The 26,610-nt window shown below is 40.3% G+C and overlaps 1 long non-coding RNA gene across 2 annotated transcripts; it reads right to left on the minus strand.

The window, feature by feature from the left end:
• Positions 1-593: 593 nt before the first annotated feature.
• On the minus strand, positions 594-20,081 carry LOC146443531 (uncharacterized). 2 transcript variants are annotated; one of them, XR_014848124.1, is made up of 5 exons: positions 19,684-20,081; positions 17,993-18,138; positions 16,062-16,685; positions 9,547-15,917; positions 594-1,738 (listed from the first exon to the last, which is right to left on the minus strand). It is a non-coding gene; the product is annotated as an uncharacterized LOC146443531 (long non-coding RNA). The 2 variants fall into 2 exon arrangements; XR_014848123.1 differs by lacking the exon at positions 16,062-16,685.
• Between the last annotated feature and the right edge of the window lie 6,529 nt (positions 20,082-26,610).

The raw sequence follows: 26,610 nt of genomic DNA on the forward strand, positions 1-26,610 counted from the left end.
ATTCCAGCTTTCTTTGGGACCCCAGATAGCTATGTTAAATGAACATTTGCTTTTCATATTTTGAGGGTTTTGTGTGTCACCACCCTTGTTGGGTGATCCAACCAGCTGATTCCAACTGCCTTCCCAAGGGATGCACATCTCAGGCTGCCAACCACCATCAGGACATGGTGTTTCTCAGCCCAAATGGTGGTGGCAGCTCCATGAGCAAAGCCATGGATGCAGGAAGGAGCAGCCTCCCAGAGCATCTCCCTGCTGTGGGCAGTGGTGCCTCCAGCACTTCCCACGCTCTGTGCAAAGGCCAGCAGACAGTGGTTGTCTGATCCAGCCTCCCTGACCTTGAAGCCATGAGAATATGGAGCAGTCACATGGCATGGGCAGTGGCAAAGAGGCTTAAAATCTGCTCCCAAGTGTTTTCCAGAGGGTGTTTACTTCCTCCCAGCTGACAGGCATGACTGACTCTACAAACACTCTTTGCCCCTGTGAGGACAAAATAAAACAAGCAAACCTTCAGCAGCAATTTCAGTTTGTGTGACTTTGCTGTCAGCCACACTAGGAGTCATTATAGGGCAGATAGCTGCCTCTTTGCTGGGAGATGGTAACAAAGAGCTGCAAGTTCAAAGACCAGCCAGAGTCTCCTCTGCAGCTGTGAGAATAACTAGGGTACAAATGATAACAGACTGTGAAACAATTGCCATTCGGCTTAACAACAGATGGGAAATTGCTCCCAAATCTCTTCAATATTAAAAGGTGCAAATCAATGACTTTTGTCCCATGTCAGGTAAACAGACTTGGGCTCTTCCAGGCAGGAAGCCTCAGGTGTGAATTCAGACAGAAGAGCTGTGAAACAGAGACCCACCCTGAGCAAAGGTCCTACAGGGTATCAGCATCCTCCATCTAGTGCTTGTCCCCCTCAGCAGGGCCTTTGCCTACACAAATGATGAATCCTGGCTGGAGAATCACAGGGGAAAAAGACAGAATGGGCCAGCCATGGAAAAGGGAACACACAAGCTCAAAGTGGGGGGGAAAACAAACGAACAGAAAAAGGAAGGCAAGTGGGATGTGCAAAAGAAAATTGTCCAGAAGAAGAAATACTGGTGTTACTGTCTGCATCAAGGCTCTTCTCATTTTATTTCAGAAGAGCAGGATGTGATACCTGTTTTTCTGCCCAAATTTTAACCAGGTAATTTTTTTTTCCCTTCAGTGTACACTGTGTTTTGCTTTGTGGTGGCATTTAGTGCTGCTGAGTGCCATTAAATGCTACACTGCTGTTCTCCCTGACAGAAGTCATGGCTGAGGAACATAATTTTAGCAAAACCAACTACTTTTTCAATAATATTTTCGCCAAAAATGCTTATCCACCCTTATAGATCTACCACCTATGTCTCAGCTTCAATTCTGCAGCAAGAATTCCTGTAATCTCTCCAGTGAAGCTTCACTGCACACAAATCAAATCAAAAGAAGCTTTTATTGATGTGAAATACAACAGAGAGAGCATTTCCCAGACCATATATCCTAATCAAATGGATTTTCCTTTCAAATTTCCAGCATGATTTAGATTTTTCACATGTTACTCTGCTGCAAAAATTGTTGTCATGCATGACCAAACTTCATTATGCTTTCAAAATGGTCACAGTGTTGAAAGGAATATGGAATACAAACATCAGAGGTAATTCAGCTGCAGATCATTCTCCTCTGTGGGAAGAGTTGGGTTTTGGCCAGCAGGACCAATCATCCGTCTCTGCAATAAAATGTAAAGCAGCACATTAATGTATTTGGAGGATTTTGGACAACCAGTTCCACTTTATAGCAGCTGTTGGTAGTCTGGTGTTCTTAGACCTGTTATTCCATATTTATGAACCATCAATTTATAGGCCAGATCTTTAGCTGGCTTACATGTAGACTGCTCTGCTGAGGTTGCTCCCATGTGTTACACAAGCTGCAATCTGACCTTAATATAATGCCCATTTCCTACCACCTCTGTATTTACAAATAAGGTATTTTGAACAGAGAAGAGCACTCTTTAATGCTTTGCTTAGAAAACAGAATACTTTTTTTTTTTACATGAGTGCATTGGAGGGGCAGGGATTGAGGACAGTCACCAGTGGGAAATACAGTATTTGATTTTCTTGCCTCCAATCATAATCAATCCAAAGATTTTAGATTTAAAACTTAAAGTGCTATTTAGCACTGACAAAAGCTCGCTGTCAAAGTGGGACAGATTCAGAGCTGCAGAAACAAGACATATCAAATCCTTTAGGCATCCTCCCTTGAAAGTAAACACCTATTATAGGATACCAAGATTGACCAATTAACAAAATATCTAATTGGACAAGATGCTTTCGAAGCAGAAGTCCTTAGTCCTCTGTCTGAGGTCACAGCCAGCCTATCACCCAGCACTCCCAGCACAAGAATGAGCCACACAGTCACCTCACATGAGTCAGTCATGGATGACTCTGCTTGTGACTTTAGGTCCAGTTTTCACAAACATACCAGTTAGGACCTGTGGGGCCAATCATTGGTACCCCTTATTGAGTAGGGATTGCAGAGCAGGACTTGATGGGCCTGAAGGACCAGCCCCTGTGCTGATGAAACACCACTGATGGTGCTGGCTGGGCACAGAGGCAAATGCAGGAGCTGCCAGAGGGCTCTGATTTGAGTCAGAAAGGCATTCAGCAGGAATCCTAAGCAACAAACAAGGGCTGACTGTGCTCCAAGAAAAAGAAAAGGAAGGAAAATTAATTCAGCTGTAATTGTTTTGGTTTTAAAAGACGTGTCATTAAATGCAAATTTAGCGATTTTTTTTTCCCCTGGAGAACTCAGTTTTTAAATAAACCACAGTTCTCCCCCTGTCACAGTGTTGTCAGATTATTTATCACAGACTGTGTTGGTCAGCTGGGTCCCTTTCCAACCCCTCTGCATGCCACCTTGCCTTGCATGTTTGGATGCCTTGTTAGCCCAGACACCAGGAAAGGAGCATGACAATATTGCTGGGCTTTGCACCAGGTTGGTGGTTTGTTAATGTTTCAGCCATGACAGTGTATGCTGAAATGTTCTGTACCTTCTTTGAAAGAAACCTCATCATAAATTCAATTAGCATGAAAAATGAACCATGGCATAATATTTTGTAATCACCTACAAAGACCCTTTGGTTACAAAGCAAACACTGAGCTTCTTTGCAGGAGAATATAAGTGGTGTGAGCAAACACAGTTCCCTCCACAGCTCCTGTTCCCACTTGCTCTCCAGCTTTGGAGAGGCCAAGAATGCAAATTCCTCCATGTTCCCATTTGCTGGGTGATAACAGCACCAATGACAGCAGTGTTGACAAGGCAGGGCCATTTATCAGTCTCTTGCCTGACCTCATTCAGAGCTCAGCCAGAGAGCAGCCGGATGTCACCAGGCACTGTCACCTGCCCAGAGGGGCTGCCAGCTCAGCACCTCTGCAGACCCTCCAGTGCTCTCCAGAGGGGCAGAGTTCTTTCCATTTGCCAGGCACATCAATCTGGGTTGAATTTGGGTCACCCAAGCATGATGCATAGTGCTAAAAACACCAAAGGGTTGACTCCAGCATCATTTTGTCCCTCTTCAATCCCACCTAGGCTTCACTTTAGTAGTGTAGGATGCCCACCCTCCTTGGTTAGCTAAAAGGAACTGAGATCCCTGCACTGCTGCTTACATGGTCTCACCTCTTGCACATGAAATGGGGCCTTCAGGGATGTTTGTAAAATAAATTAAATTAAATTAAATTAAAGGAGAAAATGTCGGTGGAGCTACAAGTGCCATCAAGGTATGTGGCAATACCTGATCCTTCTCATCACAAAACCCGATTTTTCAGCTGGATAGAATTTTGTTAGACTCTGGGAAAGGCAAGAGGAAGTTTTTGATGCTATTTGCCACCCCACAACTGAATCTTTTATTTAATTATTTGATAGAGCTTCAGCAAATTGGTTTAGCCATTCCCAAGAATGAAACTGGGGGCAGGGGAAAGAGAGAGAAATGTTGTCAAGGCAACAGTAATCCCATTATTTTTTAACTTCTGAGTGCCTGAGTAGGCAACCTTTATCTTATTTTGATGCCATTTTTATACATGATAGTAATAACAGTGGAGACAATTATTCTCATCTCTTTTAGGAAAAGAGTATTAAAGGCACAATAAGACATGCATTTGCAAACAGAACACACTGACACCTTTCCATTGTTGGCTGCTGCATCTGCTGCTGTTTTGAAAGCAGCCTTTGAGGCTCTGACCACTCTGTTAGCAACATCTCTTGAAGCTGCCCTCCCCCCGGACAGATCAGGACACTCATTTCCCTGCCTGAAGTGCATTTGACAGCCTCCACGTGCTTGGAGCACATGTTAGTGTTCAGTAATCATTTCCCTCCAGATTTTGTGGCTCATTGTCATTTCTCACTCTGCAAAATGCTTTAAATGTGGAGAAAGGCTCTGCTTTATGCTCTGAGGAATGTCCCTGGAGAGAGGATTTTAATTTCTGCATGATGGGGGAGACTTTTAAATCATATTGCATCAGTTACTATTTGTCAGATAAGATGTTTTCTTACTATGAACTGAGCCTACAGCACATTTGTAAAGTGTACTAAGTGAAAGGAAAACAACAACAACCAAACAAACAAAAAACAAAACAAAAAGAAAAGAAAACCTTGCCTTTCAAGAGTTCTGTTGTATTTTCATGCTTTCCTTTCACTCTCCTAGAGAAAAAGAAGCTAGTCAAAATTTCAAGGGTTTGTTTTTGTTTCTTAGTTGGTTTTTTTTAATTAGAAAAATACAAACCTGTCAATGCAGAAAGTACACACAGGAATGTAGATCAGATATTGTTTTAGGAGAAGAAAGTGGAGTGGAAAGCAACAGTCACAACTGAATAGATAATTTGGTGTATCTACTTAGAAAGTATTTTATTTCTATTTTTTTAAATTTGTCTATTGTTTTTCTTTCAGTTATTTCTGGTATTTTAATACCATTGTTCCATATTTTTATATGTTCATACTGCAAAATATTGAGGCAAAAATTCCTTGCAGACAGACCACTGGACTACAATAAATGAATTTTAGATATTATGCAGGCTTTTTGCTGCTGAACTTCTGGCCTCTATGTCAAGCCATTTCATTTTTGTTTTTCCATTCCCCAGGCTATGAAATGGGAATTATGTATGATCTCACTGATTAAGTAAATTGCTATCTGTGACAAACTGGGGTATACGATTTGTATATTATATATACAGTATATAGAATAAGGAAGTGTTTACCCATGCATTAAAAATTGGATGGGCATGAGAAGACACCAGACAAGTTATGAGAGATGTCAATTTTATTGATTTTGATTTTGGTTTTGATTTCTTTTCCAAGCATGTTGTGACAACCTGTGCAGCTTTGTACCTTGCTAATATGTGCGTAGGTACTGAATCCAATCCAGCACTGTACACCAATTAAGTGCTTGCTCTTTGAGAACAGATGTGACATTTAAAAAAATACCAGCAAAACCAATTTCAGCAAAACATCAATCAAAACATTAGCAGCACTCTGAAGAATTTCTGAGAATATCAGGGACTATTTGACTACTGCAACAGCAACAAAAATAAAGCTGTGGCAGGAAGAGGAAAATAACTTGTTAAATAACAGGCGAAGCAGCCAGTGTGAAAATCTGTCGAGAGGTTCCTGGCTGCAAAGGAGTACGTGTGCACACACCACACCAGCAGCAGAGATACAGGATGTTATCAGTACAATGCAAGCCTTCACTCAGCTGTCATTAAACCACAGCCTGTGCTTGCCTTCGGTTGTTAAACTGATTTTGAGACGCATTTCATGGAATCAGCTGTTCTGCTGTATAACTTACACCACCTGCTCTCCACCTGACTTAGGGCAGACTAAGCTACTTCTTGTCATGTGGCAGCAAGAAACAAAGCCACACGTGCTTTCTCCTCCTCCCCAGCCCTCTCAAAAACAGTGTTTCAGTAGTGCACAGAGAACTTAGACCCCACACCTGAAAATGCTTAAATGTGTATTGAACTTTACTATTGAATTTCATAGTTTGACCTAGTGCAGGGTTTAACCTTGCCTGTAATTCTAAAAATGTCACGATTCCCACTGTGGGGAAACCATGTTCTTGTGCTTTTGAATGCCCACAGATGTACACATGACTTTTTTCACTAATCATGCACTGATCGAACCCTCTGTTCCAAATAATAACAATAATTAAGTACACTGCATTCCCAAGTGGTGCAGGCAAGGGTCAACAGAGTTCATGCACTCATAACATGGTCAGTGCTGAGTTTACTCAATGCTAGACTTGAAAAGCAAACATGGATGCTGTGTATCTGTCATGTTAATTATTACTATAGCACAGGCATGGTGGAGAGATCCACAGCTGTGAAACAGCAGCTGCCAGCTGCAGTATTCCTACTTATCAAAGTTTTATCTGATAGTTTTTTAGCTCTTCCAGAAATATTAAGGTGCTTTGAAAAGAGTGATTTAAGTCTTGTGATAGACACACCCACATATAGTGTCATCTCTTTAATTAAGGAGAAACTGAGGGTCAGACACTTCAGATTTGAAAATCTGAGGCCTTTCAAAATGAGACAGTAACCAAAACCAGGAATGGGCTATAGATGTCCTCTCTCACAGCCTTCCTTAGGACATTCAGACACAGTTCAAACAACAAAAAACAGCAAGCGTAGCAGCACCAAGTAAGTATTAAATAGGTTTGATGAGATGGACTCCCCAGGAATCCTGTGCAGTTTTTGGTCTGGTAAGCATTTGCAACGTGCTGAAATGCCCCAGAGTTGCTCTCTTCTCAGCTCTGCAATGTATCTGACCTTTCCATATCAGTTCTTGTGCAATGTGGTTAGCATGAGAGCTTTAGCCAGGCAAGACAAATGCCAACATACATGATTGCAGTCACGTCATCTGTCTTGGATGCTTCTGCTCAGGGATTGCCCCAGCCTCATTTGCTGGGTAGTGAATGAATGACACTTTTGCAGATTTAACCTTTGCTTTGTGTTACTTCTCATTTCTCTGTCACAAGGAGTTTATGCTCTGTTCTTGGGCTCACTTGCAAAGAGCACAATTTACTTTCTCCACCACAGAACATGCTCACACAGCGTAGAGACACAAGAAACACTCAGGATTTCTCCTTGGGTGATTTTAAGAGATCAAGCAGCTAAAACCAGCAGCGTCGCTGTCTTGTTTACATTCCTGCTGAATAGGTACAGGCAGGGCACAGGTCCATATGTGTCTGCCAGGGCAGCACTGTGCACACACAAAAACTGGAAATTGAAGCTCTGCCAAAGAGAAACTCAAGGGTCTTTTCAGTGTCTAAGGTGGGGATTAACACTTGCAATTGTGTGCAGCTTTTAATTTCCTTGTGGCAACATTTCTCATGCCATAGAGGCATAATTCTATGGTTTACTTTGCTTCTAGCTGCTCAGCATACCTCCCATAAAAAGCATAATAGCATATGATCTTGATTTGCTCTTGCTGCTTTACAGAACATATTTTGTTAGCAATGCCTTGTCCAATCTGAGGACACTTTCAAAGCACCAGTTGTTAAAAAGGACTGTTCTCCACACTTCTGTACATCTGATAACAAAACAGATTTTTTCAGAGAATGAACATAGGGAATTTTGGAAAGTTAGGACTTAAGGCATTGCTTACATTACATAATAGATTTATACAGAACTCTGAAATCCCAAATAAGCAGGCATTTTTGAAAATATTAGCAAAATCTGTACATTTTCTAGCGAGGCTTTTCAGTGCTGATGCTTAAATAGTGATGTTTTTCCCATCAGTGGATCAGTGGTGGCACATGCAGGAAGTTTCAAAAGAACTCTAATCTTGTCTCTCCTTGTTCACAGAAATCTCCCTACATATAAATTTTCACAAACTCATTTGTGGAGCGATTTGGAATCCATTAAAGGGAAATGTCCCTTAAAATTAAGATGTCAGAAATATTTTGTTAGCTATGAATCCTCACTCCTTCCCTCCACCAAAAGTATTCAAAGCAAGATGTTGCTTTATATCTTGAAGACTGTATTTTCCCCCAGATCAGCCTCCTCTGGGTCAGAAAAAATCACCATTGTCCAAACCCTCTAAATCCCTTATGAAAACACAAAGACTTTAGTGTGATGGGCACTGTCTTCTTCCCAGAAAAGTGCAAAGAGTATGGACTTCACTGCTGGGGAAGAGAAGAGGTCGGAAAAGTCAGATCCATCCAGCAGAGAGGAAAAGTAAACAAAGTGAGAAGGAAACAGGGCATCTTGGCAAACTGCAGACATCTATCAGGTTCAACACCCCCAGTTTGGCACATTGCCCCAGACAATTCTTCCAGTGGCTCCTGGTGTCATATGGCCCAGAATGCCTGCCCTCTCCTACCTCATTGCCACATGCCTACTTTTCTGTGGCACTTAAAAAAGCCCCAGCTGCATCTGTGCAATTCTCGTGAACCCCTGCTTGGTGCCAACATGTTAATTCTCCTGGAAATGTTTGCGGCATTTGAATCTAATTGGTCTTGGCAAGGAAGGACAGATACACTATTGCTATTTTGTCAGCAGCTTGCATTGCAGTGACTGGTTCAAACTTCTATGGTTTAACTGGGAAAGAAGCTGAGGGACAAACCTGCTGGAGCTGGAAAGTTTCCAGGGAAGCAATTAGGGCTTGCACGAAGCCTGCACCTTAAGCTGCACTCTGACCTTTGCTGTTCAACTGCTTGAAATTTTACACAGCCATTACTGAGAATATTTTTTTTTTCAAATAATAATTTGAGTAACCAAAGGGTATTCATCATGATTTCTGCTGTTAGATATTCACATCTAAGTTGAGCTACGGTAGCAATCTCCACTGAAATGGAAAGCCACGTGCAAGTGGGGAGGAGATGCCTGGAACAGCTGAAGTAACTTCCTAAAGTTATGCCTAAAATCTGTGACTTCATGATGGAAATGAGCTCAGAAATTGCATGCTGTGTCCATGCACCCACACAGACAGTGGTCATGAGTCATTTTGCCAAGTGACAAACCTAAAGAGAAAAAGACACTTCTGAGAAACAATGAAAACCGAGCTCGGAGAGGCAAACAAACCTCAGTGCTGTAAATTCCTTCTGCGGATGATGTGGAATGAGCCCCTGTACATAGCCAGGATTAAACAGACCCCAGCAAGAATTTCTATCTCTAAGCCAGAGCACTCCAGTGAACCCTCACTATGGGTCTACTGCAGTCTGAGATAGCATGTCCAAAGATATATCCCAAAGCAGGAGTTGGCCAAACAGAAAACAAGTTCAGCACCTGCACCAGCAGAGACTGGATCCCGTTATTAACTAGGTCTGTGTGACATGAACATGCCTGTGAAAAGCGTTCTGTGCCTGGAAAGCAAAGGGCTGCAGCAGATGCCCCACTTCAACCCAGAGATCTTTCCTCCAAGGCCACTGTCTGCACTGCTCCAAGAATCGCAGATTTATCTCCTCAGTGTGCCAAGTCTTGGCAGAGCTACCTAGTAAATATGCAAAACAGAGTGTGACACTTTGACAGCTGTTCTGCATAGACATACCTTAGAGTCCTATTGCTATTCTCCTTCTCAGCTGTAGCAGGAAGGCTGAAGAACACTTTCAGTGATGTTGGTGGGCACGAGCTCTGCCGAGGGCCTCCAGAAGGGCTCTGTTTCCCCACACCACTGACAGAGTAACCATGGCTATTAATCTGTCAGCATTTAATGTGTTACAAAAACCCCAAATTATTTAATGGTTTGTTTAGCAGCAACTAAAACAATGAAAAAACCCAAAACAAGCCAAAAAACCCACCGAACAGGAAGAACACTGTAGTTGTTTGTAACTTAATTTTATTTTGTAGGTCACCTCCTGTTTTCCACTAGAGGAGTGAATACTTTGAGAAATTTAACGTATGAAGGTCCAGCCTTCATGAATATGACTTTTATTTTTGGGACACCTTTGGCTCAGAAGTGTGAAATATTTTCTTTTGAACTTAATTTCTCAAATATTTCTTTACTGCATAGACACAGACCATAGACTACAACTTCTGGATCAGTGAACGATGGACTGTGTAAGGATATTTGCAACTGGGAGTAAGAGCATGCAGATTCACAGCTCTGGGTTTCTGCTGAGAGAGAAAGTGTTGAATAGTACTTGTCACCAGGCTGGAAACAAGAAGTTGCTAAATCAAGGGTCTTTGGCAAAAGTCTGAAAAAAAACGCAAATATGATCTGTACTATTATCTTATTGATCTTGACTCAACTGGTCTCTGTCAGCAAACCCACGTGCATCTCACCTGAAATGAGCTTAGTGGTCCCCAGACACATGTGAACACACACGCAGAGCATCCAATAAGACAACCATAAAATTTACCTGGCAAAATGCACAACTGGCAGGAGATATCTGGCCGCTGCTTGAAAGATAAATGGCAAACCACCAATATCCTTCATGCCTAGCTTCACACATCTTTGTTTATTTTTTATTATTTATGGGGCAGCAGAGAGAAAATTCTACAATGATCATCCTCCGTTTATTAAGTGGTGCAGTGTGCATGAGAGGGGAAAATGGAAATGGCCATGTGCACCTCCTGCATAAAAAAAGCCTGTAAGCAAACAATTCACACTCAGGAATCCTCATGCTGCCTATAGGACTCACACAACAGAGTAGTGTGAATTTCTTTGTCCAGAAACAAAGAGTTATTTTCTCTTCAATTTTGACAACGTGAAGTTCAAGGATAAAGGTCTGGAAATGCTATCAGGAGACATATTTGTGCAATGAAGATTTTAACAGGTACTTGTGTGCTGGTCTTCTTCACTCTTCAAGCTCCACTCTTCATCTCATGTCAAGGATAGGCAACAACCTTCCAGAAAGCTGCTTTGAGACTCAGGAGGGTGAGACTGGATGGCTTTTACAAAAGATGGCAAATGAAAACTAAGGACTATAGAGAGAGTACTGTTAACCTACTAAAATTGGGTCAGATATGTGAAATGTGAAAAGATAACAGGAAGGGAAATACTCTACAAGAGCTTTTCTACTCATACAGGTTACACTTTTATCTATATTTTAAGGAGACATAGAGTATTGTGACACCTTTTCCCTTATATTTGAATGGTTTATGTATCACTCCTTATTGTCTCAAAACAATGGTGAGAAAATGGGAGAAAATATGTTGTTAGTAAAAATTTCTAAGCGTTTCCAGGAATGTTCGCCTTTCCTGGAGGGAAAAGTTCCAGCTACTATTTCAGTAGCCCATCCTGTCACACTGTCAGCTTGTTTGCTCTCTTTTTTAAGAAAAGCATTGTACAACTAGCACTAAAATCCTCTTCAGCACAGGGAGCAGCTGTACAGCATAAAACTGTAACTAGTGCCTACTGAGTCAGTCCATTGGCCCATACTGCATGCTATTCTTTTTCAACAATGAGAAAACAGATGTGATTTGGGAAGTGCATGTGAGCAAGGACACATTCTTCTCTCCTTTCCCCTTGTTGGGGGTGCTAGAAGGCACCTCCTTGCCTATTACCTCTAGAATTCACAGATGTGTTTTATCCTGTTCTGAATCTGCTGGTAACATCTGCAGCAAGTTCCAGAAGTTTGATGCCCAATGAAGAAACAAATCTTTCCTTTCACTAACTTTAAGCTGATCCTCTACTAATTTGATCTGATAGCATAGGCCCAGAGTTCCTCACTCAATGTATCCACAGTCTTCCTTTTATCACAAAACCTTCTGTTTTCCAAACTAAACAGTCCCAGATATCAAATCTCTTCTCTTAAGGCAGCTGCTCTATCCTCTTGAACATTGTGGCTGCCCTTTTCTGTAGCTGCCCTTTTTGACCTTCACTAAATCCTCCTTGAGATGAGAGGATTTCACATGATACTCAAAGTGAAGACACATGACATTTCAAACAGCAGAAAATAAAGCATCTCCTGTTCTCAGCATCCTTCCTGATGATGCCCAACATTTTTTGGGCTTATTTGTCCATGTTGCACACTGAGTTGATTTTGGCAACAGCAACTCCAAGATAATTTTCCTGAGTTGTAATGGCCAGTTTCTAGTTCAGCACCATGTAAGCACGATTTAGATTATTAAATTACTAGTGCAAATACAGAACTCAAGCATATTTTGATATCATGCCTAAAATTAAAATGCAAACCAGCCCTTTTCCCAGTTCTTGGAATATGGATTTTCTTCACTCTGAAAACTTTTACCACCTAAAATCTGGTAACAGTTTTCAGGGGAAGCAGTTTACAAAGTATCATAGAAAACTTCATGTTGTAGCATTTTCTCGGTCGTCTGAAGCACAGCGCTTTACTATTTGAAAATGTCTGCTCACTTTACAAGACCAAAGTTTAATGTAGACATCCTTCTAAGCTTGGTGACCCCTTAGATTTATTTTTTATTGCTATGTGTATAAAGATTATAAATTGATTATAAAATTAACCTTATTAATTTCTAAAGAATTGATTGCATTAGGCATTGCACTTATTGTAACTCATGAGTTGTCACCCCCACAATATATAAATACATTATATTCCATTTAACTGCTTCCAAAGATATTCCACCCAAATATTGGATGTTATAGCTAAGTTTGGCAGATAATTTTAAAGGACCAGGGAGAAATCAAAGCAGATCACAGGGTGAAATTTTCTTATTTGCTGAAGATTGCTGTCAAAGTATGTACTATGGGTTCCACTTTAAAACTCTGGCATTGGAGAAAATCCCACCTATTTTAAACTGCAGTTAAATATTTAGTTTATATATTTGGTTTACAGATATTTTTAGCAGTTCACTGGACTACTACATATGTGTATGGAGCTCACCTGCCTCAGATGACTGCTTTTGCTCTACATGGACTTGACTGTTTTGCTAAATCTGTTCCTTGTTTTCTATCAGGATGTTTTGGAAGTGGACTAGACAGCAGAGTGCTGACGATGGCTACAAAAACAGATTTGCCAGACAGAGGAACTGATGCTTATGGATTTGTGCCAAAAACAATTGACCTGGTTATCCTGACTGGGTAAATACCAGTATATCACTTGTAAGGGTCTGAGAGAAGTGTATTCATGCCTGGTTCTAAAATTCTGTTCATTGATACTTTTGCTAAAGGCAATGAAAAATAAACACACAGAACACTCACCGAAGAAAAAACAACCAAAAACACTGGATGCTTGTTCTACAGGGTGTAAACTGCTAGAATATTCTTGGTCCTTGCCCTTTATAGGACTTCAGTCTACTGAAATCTGTGTGAGCTAAAGTCACCTGTTTGAAAGTGCTATACAGGCTGGAGAGAAGATTACCCACTTTAAATCAGCACAGTTCTCTTTCATAGCCCCAAAAATAAACACCTAATCATTTTAGGGTTGTTATTTCCTTTACTACCTCCTTCTCACATACCAGCTAGCCTCTTACCTTCCCGAGGCAGCCTGTTCCAGTGATTGACAACCCTTTTGGTGAAGAGATTTTTCCTAATCTCCAATCCGAACCTCCTCTGGTGCAACTTGGGGCCATTTGCTCTTGTTCTGTTTCTTGTCCCTTGCACGAAGAGACTGAGACCCACCTGGCTATGACCTCCTTTCAGGGATTGTAGGGAGTGATGAGGTCTCCCCTTATTCTCCTTTTCTCCAGGCTGAACATCCCCAGCTCCCTCACCCGCTCCTCATAGAACTTGTGCTCTGCATCTTCACCAGATCATCCTGATGCCCCATACCTCTGAACATGGATGGAAGATTTCAGCAGGGGTCTCCAGTGTTTTTTTCCAACACAGCAGAGTCTGTGGAGGCACCTTTGTGGGGAGAGGATAGTGCAGCTCTTTTAAGTTAGGATGTGATGCTGCTGGGAATCCAGAAGGTCATGTTCTATAACTGGAAACAAATTTCAAAAGCAGACTGATCCTTGTTTGATGTTTTCAGACATGTCAGCTTAAAGCTAATCAAGCAAAGTAATTTTTTCTAGTCCTCTGAGTTTTGAGCTAATGTGTTTTGTTGGGTAAAGGATTTGATATTAGCCCTACTGTAAACAGCCATGAAATCTGCAATGTCTTTTGTTTCCTTGTGATTCATGCAGAGACCTGTAGCATTTTAAGCCCAGAAATCAGTATTGAAAATTGACTGGATCATGATAAAAATTGTGTTTTATTTATCAAAAATTAACTAGCTGTCAAAGAGCTGAGAAAAGTTGAAGAGTTAGAGGAAAGCTGTGCTAAAAGAAAGGCAAAGAACAAAATGTGATTGCCATTCTCTCTTGTCTTAGGGGAGAAAATGTGACTTCTTCCTGATGTCTGTATCATTACTTGATGAGAAACAGCCAGCCTCGCTGCTGCTCTCATGACAACATCAACCCCATTGATTCTGCTGGGAGCAAACCTGAGCACGAATGCCCTGAAACAACACTCTGTGCAATTTCCTCCCACTCAGAACCTGGGAAAAATAGTTCCCCCAGTGCTAGCAGGAGAACTTGCGTGAAAGAAGGGAAAAAGATTTTGCTGGATATTCACATACTTCAAATGAACATTTTTCCCCACATCTATAAGTACAGAAATGTAAACCTCCTCCCTCTTTCCCAGGAAATTAACATCTGTGTTCATCGCTTTCCACTTTCTCAGTTTTCAGGAAGAACCTTAATCCAGCTACAGTCATAGACCATCAACTTTTAATTTCCAGAGCAGTGCAGACTTTCAGCCTCTCACAGCATTCCTTCCAACACACCATCACTGCCCATGAGCACAGACCTACCATATCAGCCTGGCATCACTCTCTGTAACTGCACACTTGGCAGGAGGGGAGGAAGGAGGAGGGGTGAGCAGACTGTAGCTGTACTGATAAAAAAACCCTTTTTGAAATACCCATCTCTCCTACACTCTGATCAGAAGGTTATTGTTTCTTTTGAGCTCAGGGATGTCTTTGCTCTGAATTTCAAATTTAGAAAACAGAATATCAGATTGGTTTAAGGGAACAGTTAAAATCTTAAATGTCATCTGTATCTTAAATACCATGAAGGTACATCTGCTATTCCCCTCTCTGTCCAGCCCCAAGGTAACATCTCAGAGTGATTTCTGTGGATTGCATCATGCCAGGTTACCTGGCTGTTACTGCTCCTGTTGATGCTTTACTGGCAGACTGCTTACTGTCAGCTTGTGTTTCTACCCTGCACAACAATGAAAGCAGACAGTTTGTGGGAATAAACCACTGGGAAGGACACTGATAAGAAAATAGCTGTTTAAACATTAGTATCTCTATAGTTCCTGACTGGGAGTTGATTTCTAAAAATCTTATGGGTGTGGGGAGACACATGAAAAATCTTGGCGCTATCCATTTATTATTCCGGTGTGCAAATAGAAATGTTGGCCAGAAAATATCCTTTGATAGGGAAAAGTTTGGAGTTAAAGAACAGGTCTAAAAAGTGCTGAGCCATTCCTGAGTAAGGGTCAAGTCCTGCTTCAGCCAAAGAAATTTTGGAAGGGGCTGCAAAAGTAACTGCCACATGTGCTGGTCCAGGGAAAAGGGAAATATTTCTCCTCAGGGTCAGGTAGGGAGTACTTCTAATAGGGAATAGTGGACACTCAATCTGCAGCCAGAAAGAGAAACAGGCTTTAAGCAGCCTCTCCCCTTCCCAGCAACAGCATTTTCAGGGAAACTGTGGACTTCTTGCATGAAGGCGTGCAGCAGATGAATTTGTGTAGTTAAACAGTACCTATCTTCTTTTGGGCAAACCATCCCTGCCCTCCTTCTGTTCACTTATACTCTCACAGTTCATGCCAGAGCCACATCAGCCTTGCTCCCTCCCTCTTCATCCTCCTGCTGCTTCTGAGAGTCCACAGTCCAAGCTCCAGCTCAGATCTTACCCTGCAACCTTCTTTCTGCAGGTGGTGGTTTCCTGCTGCAGGAAGTTACAGTTCCCCTTTGACTTCACCAAAATAAATCACCTCTTGTTCTTCACCTGCATTTTCAACAAAACAGATGAGTGATAATCTTGTGGGTATTTTGATTAACAAAATGGCACATAAAAATGCTCCCTTTTCATCAGGCTGTCTTATCTCCCATGCCATGTAAATAGCAGAAAGAAGAAAGCCCAGAAACTCACCAAAAGCAGAGCAGAGTTTTTCTCCTCACCATCTGTCATGTTCTGCAGTGAGATGGCAGCTGCTGCCCCACTGCTGCAGAGAACAAACCCTCTTGGTATAGGAAAATGCTGTAAGGGACTGAAACACCTTATTCTACCCCAAGTGTATGATGCCCACTTTTTTGTGTGTGTTTGGTTGGCTTTGTTTTAATTTCATATATTTCACAATCCAAAAGTTTAAGCTTAAGCTTCGCATTCAGATAATCCCCCAGATGCTTTACATGAAATTTAGTGTTCAGTGATAAAATTTATACACTTTCTCCTCATCTAGTTCCATTAGTCACTCCATGCCTCCAGTTTTGTACAAATATCTTGCAAGCTTTTCAGAAAATCTAGATTTTTTTTGTCTAGTGAACTTGCCTGGCTTTCAGTTTGATGAGAGGAGATGCACATACTGCAAACTGAGATTTCCTCACTGCTGTTCCCAGGGCAAATTTGCCATTTGAGAATGGCACCCAAGAGAGGATTACTAGTCACAGAGAGAAGGAATAATTAAAGGTGAAGGGAAGAACAGTGAAGTCTTGGGGTGCCAAAATGTAGAATTAGGGTTCAGACTTCCTTCATTACTGTGGGCACTCATCGAGCCTAGAAAATGCAAAGTAACATGAATTATCTTAAACCATTCTCACTGCAGTCTGGGTATCAGCATGTACACTTGCCTTGGCAATGGCTCAGAGCATGCATGTGTACATTTAGTGCAGCAGTGATGAACAGCAAATAAAGATATTAAAGAGGATTGAGAATCATTGGCTTTAGAGAGAAAAAAAAATGGAAGGATTGAAAAGCTCAGCAAACTAAGGCTAACGTGTATAGACATAAAAAGAGAGCAGTTGCAGGACCAGGAGGAACCCCCACAAGTGAGCAAACATGGTGTTCTCTAGGAAGGAAAATTCAGAAAAGATGGATGCTGAAGAAGGCATGGGAAGGAGGCCATATCAAACTCTGCAGTCCTTGCAAAAGTCGTCTACCCATAATAAGAGCCAGAAAAAATCCTCAAGGAAGAAGCTAAGGCAGCTTAACATGGAGCAACAAAACATGGAGAATATAGGCACAAGATGCATCAAGAGAAGTGGAGGTGCTAGACAAAAAAGCACAACTGTAGGATTTCTGCTCTGTCCCCAGACTGTTCTCAGTGTATTGTTATGAGGAGCTGATGTCTTTATACTGCATACATTTGGCAGGATGCAAGCATAAATGTTTGGCTTCCAAAGAGAGACACACACTAACTTTGATACAGACATCTAGGTTAGACAGTATGTGGTGCATTTTGGTTTTATGGGTACACTGAGGAGACAGCTAAAGCCACTGTTCCCATTTTTAGGTTGTTAAATTTGGATTTGGCAAATCCATCTTTAGGAGATCTCATATCTGTCCCATTACATCAGTGTATAGAACAGTTGTATTCATCCACCAGAAATGGGAAGAAGACTTGCTCCCTTTCAAACTGTAGTTATTGCTTCATCATTGTCTACCCTATTCTTCCTTGTCAGTTAAATAGGAATTTAAAAGCAGAACTGAATTTTTTTATACATAAACATTTGTGGTAAGCAATGAGCCACAATAGTGTCGCAACCAAAACACAGTTGCTCAACGGCACCTGTTAGTGCAATTACTTTGACACAAAATGTGTTCTTTACTGCTGTCTACAGGGAAAACCAGCAGCAGCCTGTTACCCCGCAGCTCCAGCTGGCAAAAAAATTTGTTACCTTGATCTTGTATATTATTGCAGATGAAAATAACAGAATTCCAGTGATTAAACTTGTTTTTCTCTTGTTATGAAGAGCACGATATACCCTGCAACCAGATAACCTTGAGACAATACTAAACCAAGCTGCTAATTTACAGATAAATATTTTCATGGGACCTGAGCATATGCATAAGGAAAAGCATACCTGAGGGCATACTTCTCCTTTATTTTTCTCCATGGCTGAATTAGTACTGGAGAGAAGGCAGAGTCTTAACAACAGTCATCTGTTTCTTCGGCTGTTCTCACAAACCCTTCCACAGCCCCAAGTCAGGGGAGACTCCAAAGTAGTGGCTAAAGACAAAAGGACAACCATAAAATTAGGATATGATCAGAATTTCTGACAAGTTTCTCCTAAAATAACTGTCATTGTAGAATGCACAGTTGCCTATATATTTGGGGGTAAGGGTTATTTTAGAGAGGTTTGTGAAAAATAACTGAAGTAAGAAAGAGCATTCTGGGGAGGTTCTAATTCAGTACGACAGTAGTAGTTCTGGTGGGAAGAGTGCACACGACCATAAACTTACAAAAAACACAATTTTTCTTTGGCCAGTGTGGAAGATCAAAAACACACATCTTCTTAGGAGATCTACAGGGAGTTTGATCCCTGGGAGACCATGAGATATTGGGACATTTCCTCACAGTGGGTCATTGGAGCAGATTTTTACATATCTGTGCAAGAAGCAACACAAGGAAATAGTGTGGTAGGCATGGGCTGTCCATCTTCTATGTAGAAATGTAGAACAAGTATGATAATTTGGCTCTGAAGGTGTCTCCACAGTTTTGATGCAATCACAGCAATGTATAGTATCTTACAGTCTATACAGTCATGCTAAAGCCAACTTTGTTGGAATAAAAACACACAAAAAAGTTGGGAAGCAAGCAGATGGAAGGATAAAAAATTTCATCTATCTGTGAAATGAAAAAGAATGAAAGAGATGCTGAAGTTATCATGGACAGTTTTCATTATCAAGTTATGACTTCAGAGTGATGGACAAAATACTGAAAGTCAGTATTCAAAATAAGCATGGTTTAAGTGTTCTTCTCAGAGGATAAGCTCAATGGCCCCTAAGATAAGGTCTTATTAAATGAATTATGATGGAGTGAGGTCTGCAGACAAAGGGCTTTTCCTACCATTTAACAGAAATGCTGGGGCTGATACAATTTAGGTTGCATCCCACAAAAACAAGGAAAATAGCATGAAAGAAGTGTGCTGTAACAGATGTAAAGGGGACTCAACAAGAAATGGCATCTGAGAAGCCTGAAAGTGGACACACAAATCTATGTTTAACATCTATCCACAGCAGTGAGTTGCAGACTGCGAAAGGCCTCTAAGCCTGTTGTTAATTTTTCTATTTTTATCTATTCTTTTTACCTTTAAAATTGGAAAAGAATCTCAAAAAAAAAAAGAGCAAAATGCACAAAAAATGACACCTGAGGGGAAAAGATTGTTCTTTGCAACTTGCAAAGCTAACATTGTCTAACAACAGCAGGGATAAATGTCAAAAAAACCAAAAACATTGTGTACAGTGCTAGCAAAAGGGCATTACTCAGAGCCTGATATAAACAACTAACAACTCCCATCTGGCAACAAAAGTCTTTGTGAAGGGAAATACACTGCAACTCCTGCCGTTGATAACTGAGGGCTGTTAGGGGAAGTGCCTTCAGGATCCAGTTGTGATTGCAGCAGAAGGAAGGGAAATGACATGCTCATGTCCAAAATAGCTTGGAGTCTGACAGTATTTGAGGCACTTCAAAATAGCACACTCTCAGAAATGAAAAGTGGGTAAAAGTGGACAGTGGGTACTCAGCCAGGTGAGCTCTGGGATTGCTCCTTACCCCTGATTTTTCATGATGAAACATCCACGATACCATCAAATACACATTCCATTCAGAGGAGGGAAGAGCAGAACCAGGCAGTGGTGGTTCAAACAGAAAAAAATATAGGGGAAACGCTTTGGAAAAAGAAAGCCAGAAACTAAAAATTACAAGTTTTTTGATAATTCCAGAGAAGAAACTGTCATTCATGCAGAGCTTAAGCCACAGCCTGCCAGAGCCAAAAAGAGCCTTGCTGTGAGATTCAGTGGGCTTTGGCTCCTGTCCATCAGCTAAACGCTTTCTCTGGCAAGTCTACAGAGTGATTCAGCCCCAAACTGCTCAGCACAGCCAATTTCAAAAGTCCTATTCATATTCTAAAAAAGGCAACTGGACGTCATTCCACAGTCCCAGTTGCACAATTGTCTCCAAACAGGTGGCAGAAACAACATCCGTCACTGGCCAGAAAAGCAGAGAAAGTCTGGAGTGTGTGCTAGAGCAAGATTTTACATCTAACACTCACACTATAGAACCAGTGTGATATTTTCCATTTAGATTACTCTCTTTAAAGCACTGGTCAAGCTTTTTTTCTTTCCTGATTTCACTGCAGAACGAATATATTCATCTCTTCTTGCAGGAAATCACATTAGCATGTGGAACTGATACAGCAAACAGCAGCAGGCATGGAAATATACTTGAGGGGCTTTCCATTATGGCAGGAAGAAAGATGCACAGAAATTAAATTAACATCTTTAGGAAAAGGTATTAGTAATAGTATTTTGGATAAAGGAGACTGGAGTACATCTCACAGAATAGGAATTTCTGTGGGAAAAAAAACAGATATTTTTACAGCTTAGCCAGGAAGGATGCAAATCAATATGCATAAAAATACATTTTTGGTTTGTCTTTTGCAAACAGAGCTTTTTAAAAATATTCTGTCTCCTCACAACTCCCAGAGAATTTAAGGGAAAGAAAGCAGCTCATATTTTATCAATCTGACAGGGGGAAAGATCAAAAAGTAACAGGAAAATATTTAAATAGTGACTATTAACATTTCTATGATGACTTTTTTTTAATTGAAAGGCTTGTTTGGACAAGGTGTTCATTTCAATATTTTCCTAAAGGAAATTTTTACTGTTCCTTTCAAAATAACATTTTTATCCTTTACAACAATTCAGCTGACAGGGAAAAGATGTTGAAGATCCCACAAATTTAAGACAAGGTTTTGAATTTAGCTTGAAATTTGAGTAGTTTCTCTTCTGCTGGACTTACTTCTCACCTCCCCTCTATCTTTTCCTATTTGAGCCAAGGAACAAAATTATCTGTTATTTAGACATGTTGAAAAATACTCCAGGGCAATACATCATCAGCCCCCACAGATCTGCATCATAAGTAAATCTTGGATAGTATTGCAGCACTAGGTTGTTCTAAAAACCCCTTGATGAGATAAAGCAAAGAATAAAACTGACTTTCCAAAGAAATAGGAGGTCAAGTTTTCATCATCAGTGAAGAAAATTTGGCCATGCTTTATATCATCAAAAAGTTCAGAGAGACGTCAGTAGGAACAGGATTTTAAGAAAGTATGCACCAGACTCCCTACAGACAGCTTATTTCCTTTTGTCTTAAATTTAATGTAGGATTTTTTTTTCCTTGCCATTTTTTGGGGTCTTTTTAAAAATTTTGGGCAAAGACATAAGAAGGAGATCTCCATTCTGTAGCAATAGGTGCATGTAGGAACTTGTTGAGGAAGAAGAAATGAAGTTCATCCCTGCTGGCATTTCACAATTGCAATTTCACTGTTCACATACTTCAAGCAAGAAAACATAAAGGATCATATAAGTATTCCCACTGGCATTCTTTGTCATTTCTTACCAAGAGAAGCATCTCAAAGAACTTGCCTTATGTTTAATGAAAAAATCCAAAATTCATTGTCTGTTAAACATTCACATCTAATAGAGTTTACTACAAACCCTTCCAAAGAAAGAGAGGGAAAAAAAAACCTAAAAAAAACCCACAAACAAATAAACCAAAAAACAAACCAAAACCAGAAACAAACACACCCCCCCACCTCCACCCTCCCAAATTTTTAAAAAAAGCAGGCAGGGAACATTTTACTCAACTATGTGCCAAATACCCCCAACTTGAGCTCTGCTACAGTTTGGTTATATTCAAACAATGGGGTAGAGCTGAGAAGTGCATCCTTGCTCCATTCCTCTTCCCTCCTCTCTGTTTGGGAGAAGAACAAGCAAGCAGAAAAACTTCCCCTGGTGAACTGTAACCTGTGTTTGATAGTGAGGCCAAATTATACAACTGAATCAACAGACTTTGATCTCTAATTCTCACTTTTCTATCTTTTCATCACACACAACTCATTCAGATTTCCCCTCTGATTTTCTCCCATTTTCCTTCAAACACACCCATTTGCAAATTGCTGTGGAGTGATGACCTTGTCTTCAAGATTCCCCCAACCTGACAAAAGCTGCATTAACCTTGCCAAGGAAGAAGGACAAGGGCAGGTTGTGCAGGTTTGCTTTCCCAGGAGAATCTAGATATACAAGAAATTTATAGCTGAGAAGTTTAAACATGTTGTAAGAATATAAATATGCTGTATATATATAATGTAGTATATATGCTCAAGTAATATGTCCTAACAGGAACACTTGCAAAATGTCTGGCAAAAAACCAAATAGTATTAAAAGGCTGTCTTTCCTCACTCTGCATTGTAATGTTTCATTTTCTTATTGTTAAATGAAATGAATACACCAAATAAGAAGGTTTGAAAGGGAAAGGTGCACTGCAGAGCCTCCCTAATCAGGGGCTGGATCTGTAGAAAATTAATATCTGAGTAATAAAATTCTTTGGTTTTTTAATCAAAGCAGATTATTATGAGTTCATTTTTGCTCCAAAATGAGTGTGTTTTCTGCGTTTCTTTCACAAATGAAAATTTTTTCCCTCTTGAAAACTCAGTTACTGGAAAATGAAAACTTTGCTCACTGCAAAGCACTTCAGATAACTCAAATAAAATCATGTGCATCCATCACAATCCTGATACTCAGGAGTAACAGAGAAATCTAAGGAAGATGCACCTCAGGAACCCCTTCAAGCAAGTTTAAACACAATGGTTTGGAAATCTTCCCTGATTTCTCTTGCATTTTACTTTGGCTGATATGAAAAAAAATACACATATTTTTCATGCAGAGACTACATGCTTAATTTTACCATTTGTAAAGCCAGTAAGATTAAATATGTGCACAAATCTTTGAAGAGGTGAGGCCTAACAACCTTTTGATAGGAAACCAGAGGACTATGAGTGATTGTGGATGATATCTTTTTCTCTCTAAATACTATACAAGCTAAGTGCAGTCTGCAGCACCTTAAAATTAATTATCAACTGCATACTAAGTTTTGTTAATTCCTTCCCTCCTTTATTCCTTCTCCTAGCTGACAGCTGGTAGTTTTACTTTGTTCTTGTTTTCAGAGTGCCTACATTTCACTGGTGAGAAGTCCTTGCAGAGAATTGTGCTTGGAGTTTCTTGCAGAACAGAATGTCTCCCAGTCAACCCCCTTTCATCTGTCAGAGAGTCCAGAGATTTTCAGCAACTCACTTTGAGTGGATTAGAGCAACAGAAATACCCTTGAAGACTTGTCTTGGAGAGGACAGGTCTGCTCCAGAGCACTTATGGCTCAAAGGCAATTTACACATATTTCCAGAAGAAACTCTGACTTGGTGGCACAAAGCTACACTACCACACTGATGTGAAAAGGCATTCAGGATAATTTAAAAAAGTAAAATTAAAAAAAAATCCAAAAACCATTCTGTGTTGATGGCTTGGGTTTGGACTGTTGGTTTGTTTGTTTGTTTGTTTGTTTGTTTAACTGGATATTAGAAGTTATGCTTTTCTGACTTTTTCCTTTGGAAATGAATGACCTAAACACATTGTTTATGAAGAAGACTATGAAATGCTTTGTGGACTCCAGCAGATGAGATACTGTAATACAGTGACTCATAGACCTGCTGGTGTAAGTAGGCTAAATTTCCATAGAGGCTGCACTTTGAAGTCAGTCCTGCAGTGGATGTTGAATCTCACTCCTGAGAGAAAGAAAATATATGTCAAATTCCATGCACCTCTGACAGACTCTGGCTGGGAGACAAAACTCCAAAATTAATGCAGACAATAGGGCCTGATCCACTGAAGCAAGTCTGTGCACATCTTGGGAAACTAACTTTATTTAAGGTATTCACATTAAAACAACTCAAAATGCTAAAGTAGAATTAGCATCAAAAGCACACGAAGGATCAAACAGCCAACTATGCTTATAATCCAATTATTAATATAACAGCTCCAGTGGTTCAAAGAAACCTGCAGCAGAGTGAAATGGAGCTCAGAATGAGCTCAGGCTGCAGTTCAGACCTCGAGAGATAATCACTATGTCACCCTGAAAAGAGAGCTGGACCCACCCTGTGCATCACTTCAGCAACTCCAGATGTCAAAAGAATCACTTAAAACATTATAAAAGCTAAAGACAGTTGAGAGGACTAACAAAAGTGCAAATGGAAATGGAACAAAAATCACAAAATATGAGCAATGGAAAGGAACCCACAGAGCCATTCAGTCAGAAGGTTAGAAAGCATGACTCAGTGCTAATGTGCTATTGAAAAATGTGAGGAAAATACTTTTATGCATAACTGGACAGAAATGAAGCTATAAGAGCCCATGTAGAACTGAGGGAATAACTTAAGTTCTCACTGCAAAAAAAAAAAAAAGGAGCAAAGTGAATACACTGCTGGTAGCTGAAATGTGAAGAAGCAAGAGGAATTGTAACCTGGATTAGTTTATGGGGGTGGGATCACTCAGGAGATGAACACAATCAGCATGCACATACACTGTGTGTTATAAAACCTGTCATAATTAGAAAAACTAAACTCAATAACCAGGGTCCCACCAGGGGGTAATAACCATTCAAAATGGTGTACAAAGAAAAAGCAATGGTTAACAAGAAAAACAGTTTATTTGTCTTCTTTATCAGCCTCAGCACACATTATGTGGACACAGACTTGGGCAAATTCGGTATTGGCTAGTATATTATACTGTTGTCATTCTTTGCCAAGAAATTCATTCTTAAAATAACCCACTAACTGTGCATCAGTTAATTTGGGATCCCCTATTTTAGGCACTTAAGCTTTGATGTCAGCAGTGTTCTGCACTTAAATCTTTCCCCACTGAAGCTCCTGCTTTGAACATCCTGTCCTATTCCCAAAAAACTAAAATGCTTCCAGAGGCCATTGGCTTTATCTGTCTATGTGGCCATTCAGCTTCTCGTGTGACCAAGGTCTTGAAGCCTCAAGCTTGAGAAATTGAAATGCAATAACCTGAATTTGTAAAATAACTGAAATTTGGTATGAATAATTGGCCTTTGGGGAGTTTACTTTAATCGGTGGCATATTCCACCCCTTTGCCCTCCTTCCCACTGACCCCTGAGCCCGAAAGAGAAACAAAACACATGTTTGAAATGTATTAATAGGAAGAAAGTCTCACATCAGAGATTATTATATGTAAATTGTAGGAAAGCTAGCTCTCCATTAAGGTTAAGGCATTGACAAAGCTAGTAAATGTAAATAGGCAGAATGTTCAATAACTGAGAAATAGTAAAACCTTGTAAATCACCCAAATCAAGACAGAAACCACTTTTTTAACAGATATGAAAAGGCTCAAACTACCTTTTGTGGTAGATAAAACATAAAGAATCAGAGAGCTAAGAACCAAAAGCTGTATGCCCAGGAAGGTCTGGATGCATGTATTCATTACACTGAGCTCCTGACGTTGCAGGGATGAGGCCTAAATATGAATTTGAATTTCATGCTCTAACTCTTGCAAAAATAAAGTTAGACAAATTGTCAGAAAGGTCGAGCTAGTTTCATATGTTCTGATACTTGAATTTATTTTATCCTTATAGCAGATATGTCTACACACACACACACAAAAGAGCTGTGTGAGGTGACAGCCAAAGAATAAAAATTTTTCATTCTGAGCTGTGGAGGCAAAAGTTCTATTGTAATTCACTTGAGGTTTTGAGAGAGCAGTTCATGGGTGGTTAATATTTTGCCTGACTCACTGAGAAGAACTAATAAAAGTAAAAGCTGTGCAGCTGCTCCTTCTAATCTGAAAATAAATCACAAAGGCAGGCACAAACAAAAGGCAGGTGAGTTTTCAACTGAACGATTAGAGGAGGACAAACGAGGGGGGGAAATAGGTAAAGTAATCCACCAACTTCTTCAACAAAATTTAATCAGAAAAGTGGTTTAGAAAGGAGCAGCAAATCTACTGAAAACAAAGTTTCAAATAACAAACACCAATAAAAGTACAAAATAAATAATAGCCTCAAGGCCAAAGTCTAGAGATTAGCAGAGCAATCAAAACGAGCCAGAAACAAACAATCATAAGTCTGCAAAGCAGTCTGTCAAGCAAACAGCTCTCAAAAGCAGATTTAGAAAACAAGCTCTGTGGAGGGAATGGTCAAAGGCTGACTGAGAGAGCCAATATTTCCACCCGGGCTGGGATTTCTGGTGAATGCCAATCTAATGAAACAAAAAGACTTTTCCTAAAAAGCAAGTACACATTGCAAGGAAAAGGGATCATAAGGAGCAGATCAAAAGTTTGCTGCCATGATCTTGGCATTAAACAGAGCTCTCTTGGCTCTGAAAAATTTGGGTGACATTGACTGGTGTTTACTCTTGGGAAATACACTGGAGTTGTACTGAGGTATAGAGTATATATTAGCCCAGGTGACAATAATCAATACACCTTTGGCATACAGTCAATCAAAGTACACTCTGAGATTAATGCAGCCTTGCCCTGGCTGTGGATCTGGGTACTTATTTGAGACAAAGTGTGCAAAATGTCCCCTTTTTAATCTTCTGCATCTTCCCAAACTGATGAGATTTGGAGGCTA

Source organism: Lichenostomus cassidix, chromosome 1Aa (genome assembly GCF_008360975.1).
Source record: "Lichenostomus cassidix isolate B80296 chromosome 1Aa, HeHo_3.0, whole genome shotgun sequence".
Lineage (NCBI taxonomy): Eukaryota > Metazoa > Chordata > Aves > Passeriformes > Meliphagidae > Lichenostomus > Lichenostomus cassidix.